This window comes from Acinonyx jubatus, chromosome A3 (assembly GCF_027475565.1).
Source record: "Acinonyx jubatus isolate Ajub_Pintada_27869175 chromosome A3, VMU_Ajub_asm_v1.0, whole genome shotgun sequence".
Classification (NCBI taxonomy): Eukaryota; Metazoa; Chordata; class Mammalia; order Carnivora; family Felidae; genus Acinonyx; species Acinonyx jubatus.
Window position 1 is genome coordinate 132,879,775 of NC_069388.1, and position 9,355 is coordinate 132,889,129.

At 51.1% G+C, this 9,355-nt stretch overlaps 1 long non-coding RNA gene and 1 other non-coding gene across 2 annotated transcripts; both read right to left on the minus strand.

Annotated features, from left to right (window-relative positions):
* Window positions 1-3,862: 3,862 nt before the first annotated feature.
* Window positions 3,863-3,969, minus strand: LOC113592538 (U6 spliceosomal RNA). Its single transcript, XR_003412446.1, has one exon. It is a non-coding gene; the product is annotated as a U6 spliceosomal RNA (small nuclear RNA).
* A 993-nt stretch (window positions 3,970-4,962) lies between these two features.
* On the minus strand, window positions 4,963-6,360 carry LOC113604849 (uncharacterized). Its single transcript, XR_003426866.2, has 2 exons — window positions 5,937-6,360; window positions 4,963-5,408 (listed from the first exon to the last, which is right to left on the minus strand). It is a non-coding gene; the product is annotated as an uncharacterized LOC113604849 (long non-coding RNA).
* Between the last annotated feature and the right edge of the window lie 2,995 nt (window positions 6,361-9,355).

A 9,355-nucleotide genomic window follows, 5' to 3' on the forward strand; every position in this document is an offset into this window, starting at 1 on the left:
CGCAGTAATGGAGGAAGCTGCTTGCGGTGAGGAGGCTTCTTGTCTGTGATTTTAAATTCAGTTCAATTGAATTAAATTCGTTTCCCCAGAAGAGGAAGCATGACAATTGTGACACCCTCTCTTACCAAGAAATGCGCAGAGCAGGGATTGGATGTGTCTCCCTGGGAACCTGGGAAAGAAGATCTGATGATGCTCATATTGCCGCGCTGTGGCTCAATGCGTCGGACGGGGGAGAGCAGCCTGGGTACCAGATCATCGCTGCTCTTACTGGCGTCTGCAACCCTGTCCCTCCTGGTTCACTTCCGTTTATGGGCAGTAACTCAGCAAGTGCTCTGAGCCTCGCTCGGGGCAGAGAGAACGATGGAGCATTGCACATTTGAATATTTAATTTCGGTCAAACTAAGATGGGTCAGACTCTGGTTCTGCCACTTCTTAGCCGTGAGACACGATTTCTCTCTGGGCATCGGCTTCCTCATCTGCAACACAGGAGTTATTAACCGTCTCTATTCTAGGGTCGTGATGAGCACTGAGTAGAATAATGCTTAGGAAAGGCTTAGCTTAGCACAGATCTGGTCACAATGGAGCTTAAAACAAACAATGGTATGCTATTGTTATAATCATTTTCATTGTCATTACTACCGTTATGGTGACGCTTTAGTAATAGCCAAATAAATCAAAGTTCCCAGCTATCAATGATGTTACATCTGTCGTTACCAGAGACACTTTACAGACCTGCTTTCATTAATATTTTGTGCGGCTTATAACAGCAAGATGGGACGGTATCTTTTTATGTCGAGCCGTTTAGACATTCGCAATAATAGCAGAGGACAACCTACATATCAGTGTGCAAACGTACTCCTGTCCCGTCCCCCACCGCAGAACACATAGCTGCCTGTATGCCCATCATACTGCTACTTTACAAGTCTTGTCCATTAGCAAGGAAGGGTATTGTTTGCAATGTTTTTAAACTTCATATACGTGGTTTCATATTACATGCATGAACATGAAGCCTGCTGTTTTCACTCAACATTATGTTTTTGAGATGTATTCTTATTAATGCATGCAACTCGATTCCAGCCAGTCTAATTGCTATGGTCTATACTATTTTATGGTTTTGCCACAGCCTATTTGTCCTTTCTTGTGTTGATGGATATTTGGGTTGTTTCCATTATTCCATAGTAAAAAAGAAAAGGTTCAATGTCCATCTGGGAACATATGTCCTCGTGTACTGTGTGAGAATTTTTGAGGAGCAGCTAAGGCAGAGGACGGGCATATCGCCAATTTCTCTGTCTCCTTTCCCGGTTCTTCCTCATCTCCTCGATGTCAAAATGTTCACGTGCCCAGAGCTCAGTCCTCACACCTTTATCTGTCCTAATCATTAGAAGATGTCATCTGGTATTAATCTTAATCACCCAAGAGTACGATCTCCAGTCAGGATATAAGCCCCAAAGTCGACCTTCATATATCCACTCGTTCACTTCATATCTCTTCTTAGAGAAGTCTGAAAGGAATGTATGTGATGGACACTGTGAGTACTCACCAATGGTGTCTCTCTTCCGGGCACACACACATTGTATTTCTCATAACACTTTTTTAAAAGAGTCTTTGTAGGGGCGCCTGGGTGGCCCAGTCGGTTGGGCGTCTGACTGCAGCCCAGGTCATGATCTCACGGCTCGGGCCCCACGTCGGGCTCTGTGCCGACAGCTCGGAGCCTGGAGCCTGTTTTGAATTCTGTGTCTCCCTCTCTCTCTGCCCCTTCCCTACTCACGCTCCGTCTCTCTTTGTCTCTCAAAAATAAATAAACACTGAAAAAAAATTGTTTTAAAGAATCTTTGTAATTTTATTTAATTATTTTTTTTTTACTGAGTATAGTTGACAAACAATGTTCTATTAGTTTCAGGTATACACAATAGTATTTTGACCAGTTTGTACCTTATGCTATGCTCACAGTATAGCTACCGCATGACACTTTGAGGTGGGAGAATATGACTACTCATCGAGAAAATAAATCTGTTACACGTCCTATGTTTTCCTGAGAAGCTGAATCACAGAGATTTGGTGCGAGAGGTTATTGGGGCCAGGCCTTCACGGTCTCATCCATAAGGCGTTGAGGGAAGGAGAATTGGGAAAAGTTCAATGCAATGTAATTACTACGGTGCCTTAGCTAATCCCATTGAGGGCTTCTGAAGCTGGATTGACCATCAGACTTGTTCCAAGTTGAGTCAAGAGCCGCCTCTGTTCCCCCATGTCAACTGTCGCTGGAAGCGGGCTGCTTCGGGGAGAGGGCATTTCCTTGGGCTAGATGACTCTCTTTATAGGAGACAGTCCATAGGGAGTCACCTAAGGGGTTCCATCGGAACCCAACTCTCCAACAGCAGGGATAATGAGGGCTTCAGACCCCACGGGAAATTCTGGGCAACACACCCCTGCACCCACTGCACAGCCACAAGGTGAGACGGTAGAAAGACACTGCCCACTTTTCTAATCTCGCGGTTGCCTTCGTCAGTGAGCGTGAAGGCTGTGAGTAGGAAGGGCTGAGCCACATCCCTAAGTCATTGCATGAAAAGCAGTTGTCCTGGAGAATTGTCCAATCTACGACAGGCATGGCATCCATGGGAAATACACTTGTGATTTATACTGCTGAGATTTGTTTTTGTCACCACAGCAGATGCCTGGCCCCAGACTGACCACTCCAATGCCTCAAAACAAATATGTGCAAGACCAAGTTCTCGATTCCCCACCTCCTCCGAACCTCCCCCTTTCTACAGTCTTCAGCATCTTGGTTAGTGGGAACTCCATTCTTCCAGTCTATAAATTAAAAACTCAGGTACCACACTGACTCTATCACAAAGGCAGTTCTTCCTTTAGAATGAAGCCAGGAGTTATTCATATCTCACACCTCCAGTATTACCTCGGGTCCAAGCCACAGACATTTCTCTCCCCGATTATTGTAGTAATCCCCTAACTGATGTCCTGCTTCTGCACTCACTTCCCTCCATTTTGGCGAAGACGACAGGATGATCCTGTAGGACAACACTCTCCCCCAACCCTTCCAGGAGCTCTCTCTCACTCCGAGTAAAAGCCAAATCTTTCAAAGAGCTACATTATGTTATCTGGCCCTAGGTTACTTCTCCAGGCTCATCTGGCATCATTCTTCCATTGGCTCATGCTGCTTCACTGACTTCCTTGCACTTAGCAGCACACCGGCACAATTCTCAGAACATTCATGCTCATTGTCCCCCCCAGCCTGCAGTGATCTCCCCCAGCTAGAGATCTCTCACTTCCTTTAGGGATTTACACAGCTGTCATCTTAATACTGAGACCCTCCCCAACCACCACATACTTTTAGAAGAATCTATTATGCTTTGTTGTGCTCTAGAATATTTGTCATCATGAGACATATTGTAAATATTTCTAAATAGATTTGCTCCACAAGGGCAGGACTTTCTGTATTATTCACTGTTGTATCTGCTACACCTAGAATAGCCATTCTTACACTGGATATATATTTGCAGAATAAATAAATTGAATATATGGGGCTGCTCATTAGTACTAATGATTTATAGATTACGTAGGATTTTCTATGAAAAACATATTATATTTGTATGTAAGAGCAATTTGAGGCGCCCAGATGGCTCAGCCAGTTAAGCATCAGACTATAGCTCCGGTCATGATCTCGCAGTTTGGGGGTTCGAGCCCCGAGTGTCGGGCTCTGTGCTGACAGCTCAGATCCTGGAGCCTGCTTCAGATTCTGTGTCTTTCTCTCTGCCACTCCCCTACTCGCACTCTGTCTCTCTCCATCTCTCAAAAATAAACATTAAAAAAAATTAAGAGCAATTTTATCTCTAAAGCTTTTTTTTTTTTAAATATGGAATACTTCGCGAATTTGCATATCATCCTTGCACACGGGCCATGCTAATCTTCTCTGTGTTGCTTCAACTTTGGTCTATGTGCTGTCAAAGTGTGCACTGTTACTTAAATCTTAGTAACTTTCATCTCTTTTCTTTTTTCTTTTCATATTGCAATGGCTGAGACCACCAGTTCAACTCCTGAAGATGTTTTCCTATGAAAGAGAGCTGAATTTTCTCTAGTTATTTTTCTGTCTCTATGGAAGTGATCATGTGGTTTTCTAACAATTGCTTGATTTTTGATGTTCAACTATCCTTGGATCCCTGGAATATCCTGACTGACCTTTGAAATCGACGTCAGAATACAGAGCTGGAGAGACATGGGCCACAGATTTTGACTGAGTGAGGCCTTCTTACCACCCCTTAGAGACAACTGTTTCCAAATCACAGACTATTCCACTGATGGGTATGGTTGTTTCTGGAGGCTGTTTCAGGCAAAGTCAATGCTTTGGGGAGCCTGACAGATATTGTGAATCAGCAACACAGGTTGGAGAGTAAGTTTCGTACAGAGGAGAGCTCACCTTAAAATATAGTTAGTGGTCAGGGATTAACGAGTTATCAACAGATTGTTGCCATGTGTAAGTGGGGCCCCGGTGTTGCTGGATCACCTGATATTTGGTCAGAGAGACTGGGGCATCTGGACTTTTAAAGCATCAACTAATTTTAAGTGCTTTTAATTAATTTAAATCTATAAAAGAAGATATCATATGGTGCAAGTATAACGTATCTGTAGGCCAAGTTAACACTACAAGTTTGAGACCTCCAGTGTCTAGAATGAGTGTGTGTCCTTCTCTGGTTTTAATTCTTTTATCTTGATTCCTCCTCTGTAAATTGTGGATAACAATTGTGTCACTGAGTCGTGGTGGTGAATACATACGTTTCCAAAGCATTACAGCAGCGTTGAAATGAAAGAAAGCCCACTATGGCTTCCAGCCTGGGAGTGTATCCTTCTAGATGAAAAAGGGAAAGTCTATTTAGCTCGTGTCCATCATTCCTTGAAGAAACCAACTTTGAGAATAAAAAGCCCATGAAATAAACCAATACAAGTAGCGAGAAGTGAGGAATAGGAGTTTTAATACATTTTCCCTTCCTACCGTCAATACAACCCAAATATTATTTACCACGAAAAAAAAAAATGGAGAAATTAACACTGTCCTTGCTAGATGGCCGGGTGGGTAACATCAGATGCTGGCCACAGAAGCTTGGACTGTGGTTCTCCACGTGGCGTGGGTGCTCATTACATTTCCTGTTGTTCCCTTTCTGTCCCTTTCATCCCTTCATGTCTGCAAGGCCCACAAGCATAAAGGATGCCAGGGTCCAGTCCTCAGGGGGATGGATTCTAGACTGAAGAAGATCGGCCACGTGAAGGACTGTCGCACTCGCTAGATAGTGTGGAGAGGGGGCGTGGCCCTGCCGGTGCCTGGCCAAGGCTGGCGAGTCTCTCGTGCCTTAGTTCAGTGTGGAAAATGACTATGTGTACCCGTCCTGATGTTGAGGGGGCTAAACGAGATGAATACACGTGGAAGGCGTGAGCAGTTGGCACTGAGTGAAAACCCAAGGATGCTGACAAGCTGCCGCTCTTACTAAAGAGAAACAGAACACCGCGGACAGACACCCCGGCCAGCCCAACCCAAGGCGCTGGGAAGGCCCGGGACGCAGAAGACGGGTAGGTTCAAAAGTCAGGGACAATCACGGTATACGACACAGAAAGTTTTCCAAAACCGAGACCAGAGTGAACAAAAGCACTGAGTGGGGGCAGGGCAGCAGCTGGGTTGCTCCCAAAGTCATCAGCTGTGCAATGAATCGGGACGCCCCCCACCCCCACCCCGGGCCCTGCAGGGCCCCGTGCCCCCGCCCCCTCCTGCCACGAAGTGCGTGCGATGGCGTGTGTCCCCGGGTCCGGGAATGCAGAGGCCCTGTCGCTCAGGGTGCCCTGGGACGGGAGCCCCTGCCCCCCCCCCCCGGGCGGGCTGGGATGACCCCCCCCCCCGCGGGGCACACCTGCGGTGACGTCAGGCCCGGGCTCACCTGCCCGAGCGAGCGGGCGCAAGGGACCGGCTGGGGGCGCACCTGCCGGAGCCCCACAAACGGGGCAGTGAGCGGCCGCTGATTAACATGCAGAGCCCGGGACCGGGCGAGGCCGCAGCTGGACAGCAGCTTCTCCGAGTCTCTAGAAAAAGCCTCTGTCACAGCTGGAGAGAAGAGAGCGCGGCGCCGGCCGGGCCGTGGTGCGGTGCCAAGAGCCCTTCTTGGGGCGGAAGCGGCGGCGCGGCCAGCTGTCGAGCGTTTGAAACGTGAAAGGCCCGGGGCTCCCGGGGAGGGCAGAAGACAGAGGCCACGTCAGAGGAAGCGCGGGCTGCTCCGGGGGCCGGGGAAACCGTGGGCTGAGGCGCGCACGTTGGGCCATCAATAAGGCTTTCAGAGAGCCGGGCGGAAAAACAGCTGGGGGGGGAGGGGGAGGGGGAGAGGGGGTGCAGGGGAGGGGCCGCGACCCTGCGCGGGGACCCGTCCAGTCCCGGGCCGCCGCCGGCACCGCAGCCCCGGCCCGACGGCCCCGGGCCGCCCCCGCTACCCCCCACCGCCACCCCAACCGGCCACCGCGACCCAGGTCCCTGCCCTCCACCCCCACCCCTGCCACACAGGTCCCTGCCCGGCCGCCCCCACCCCGCTGGTCCTCTGCCCCTCCCCGACCGCCCAGGTCCCTGCCCGCAGCCCCACCCCTGCCTCCCGGGCCCCGCCCTCCACCCCTGCCACCTGAGTCCCTGCCCTCCGCCCCCACCCTGCCTCCAGGTCCCCGCCCCGGGCCACCCCCCCTCCACTGCCCTCCCCGTTCCCGGCGGGGGGGAGGGGGGCACTTCCTTCGCCCCCAGTTCCCCTGCCTTCCTTGCATAGCCTCAAAGCAAGCTTGCTATCTTTCATCTTTTTTTTTTTTTTCACATTTTTCCGAGCCCCTCCTCCAGGCCTCCCCACCTAGAATCCTGTAGTCCTCCTCTCTTCTTCCCACAAACCTCTGCGACCTTCTAATCGCTTAGCGACTGAGTGTCAATGACCTGGCAGGGGTCAGATCTGCCACCTGCTAGGAATAAATGGTAAGCGTACCCGTCTTTGACCTGGGGCGTGTCAGGCCCTCGAGTGTTGAAGGCCAGGAGAGTGGCCATTCTCGTGCAGGTCCGCTGATCTCTAAGAGCATGGGCCTCGGGGCCCTGGGCCTGAGCAGGATGGTGTAATTAGGCTAAGAGAGAAAAGAAGTGCCTCTGCTCTCCTTCCTGCGGCAGCCGGAGCCCGGCGCCCTTTGGGGCTCCTGTCAAACCACAGGCTCGCCCGCACTCGGCAACTTACCCACGGCGGCACCTACCGCCTGCCTACACGTCCCCCTGTCGTCACAGAGCCTGCCGTGTGTGTGTCCCACGTTGCCTGAAAACTGCTCGGTGGGCTGTTTCTTCCATTTGTTCCCACGTGAAATTTAAGGCCGTCTTCATGACATTCTGGGGGTCACTTTTAAGTAAAAAAAAAAAAAAAATCGGGTTACTTGATATCACGAAAACAATACAGCAATTAGCTCATGGCTGGGTCCAGTCCCGTGTAGTAACCACCCCCGAGAGTGGGCAAACTTCCGGCATCCTCCCCGGCTAGCCCTGAGCCGTGGTGGGTTCCTTAGCCCTGCTCTGTCAGGGCCTTCACCTGCCGGCTCATGCTGCCCCCGCTGATACCTGACCTTCAGGGCTGGGGAGTTTGGGCGTGGAAGGGGGGCATGAAGGGTCCTACTCCTCACATTCACTCTGGCACAGCAGGTGTATAAAGCTGACCCTCTGCCCTCCACAACCTCTCCTTGCCTCGGAGACTCCTTACCAGCAGTCCCCTGGATGTCGGACATGCCACCTTTCTTTTAGGAATCAGCTTCCAGACAGGAAACCGGAAACTCACTGTTACTTTAAGAGAGAACGCATCTAGGGAATGGGCCAGGCAGGCCTCAGACAACTTAGACGCAAGCCAGGACATCGGAGTCCCAGAGCTGCAGCCGGTGTGGGGGTCACCAGCCCCGGGTCCGGGCGACAGAGGGAAGGGGTCAGGTTATGAGAACAACTCGGAGGCTTGGAGGGGGACCCTCCCAGAGCTGGAGCCCCACCCCGGGGCGAGGCTGCTGCTGACGGTCCAGGAGCTTGGTCCTGGTGCTGATGGTCCGGGAGCTTGAAGGCGGGACCCCAGGCAGACTGGGACTCGGACCTCTGAAGGAGGAGGATTGCTTGAGGAGAGAGTGCTGGGGCTGGTTCTAGAAATGTGCGCAGGACCAGAAACTGAAATAAAGCCCTGCTCAACAGGCACTGCAGGGACAGGCGGCATTGCTTGTAAGCCGTGGCCATGAACGGTTGTGCGAGAGAGAGGATGGGGCCCCTCGCCCCTCCAGCCCTGCTGTCAGCCCGCAGCCGCCGCACCTGCGCAGAAGGGCTCAGGAGCCCTGCCTGGCAAAGGAGTAGGTTTGCAGCCCAACCCCGGCGTCACAGAGCAGAGCAGGGTAGGTGAGAAGCCGAGGGACGGCAGCTTAACAGTTAATGTGCTGTGCCTGACGGCCGCTTGATTTCCTTCCTCGGCACCTAGGCATCAAGGTACCCTTGGGGCAAGTCTTCTGGTCCCCGCGATGGGGCTTTCCGGGACGGCAGTGAGTCTAACACATCTGTTGTCTTGTTCACAGCCCATGCCTGGCCTGTGAGGATAATCACACATCCTTCGCCCAAAGGGTCAACGTCCTCTTCACTCGGCTTTCGCAGCTGCTCCCCTGCCCCAGAGTCGTTCAAGAGGGAGCCGGATGCCACTGTAGTGTGTCAGCCAAAATACAAACCACAGATTTCCAGGCTTCCCAGTGATTTCCCTTAATTCCTCGTGGCACATCGAAACGGACTCTGGACAAATCTTACCCACCCCCCTCCAGCTTCTTCCAGACTCTTGAGACCATCAGATGGATGCGTCATGAGGACTGGTTTTCTCTTCTTTCTGAAATCCAGCCTCAGGATCTTGCACCTCATTCTAGAATATGACATCTGTCCATCTGTTAGTGCCTCCACTGAAGTCTCTACTTCCACATTCTGCTAAATTTTAATTAACAAATTCGCAATTAGAGGGAAGTATGATATGTTACATAAAGATGTCATTTATACATTCACTTCCCTACCATATATGGAGCATTGTCAAGATGACAAAGAGGAAGAGACATCATTCTCTCCTACAACACATGCATGAGCTAAACGGAAGACAGAACTACAAAGAAATCATGAGAATGTGGAATGGAAAAATTAAGGGGGGCCGGGGGGGGGCTGGTGAAGAATGAACAGATGAAGGGACTGAGTTTTGCACAACAGACCGGTCAGCCCGAGAAGGAACTAAAGACTTTCTGGGCAGGGACAGCAGTGCCTACAAAGGCTTAGGGGCGTAAAACCGAGGAAGTGCTCAAA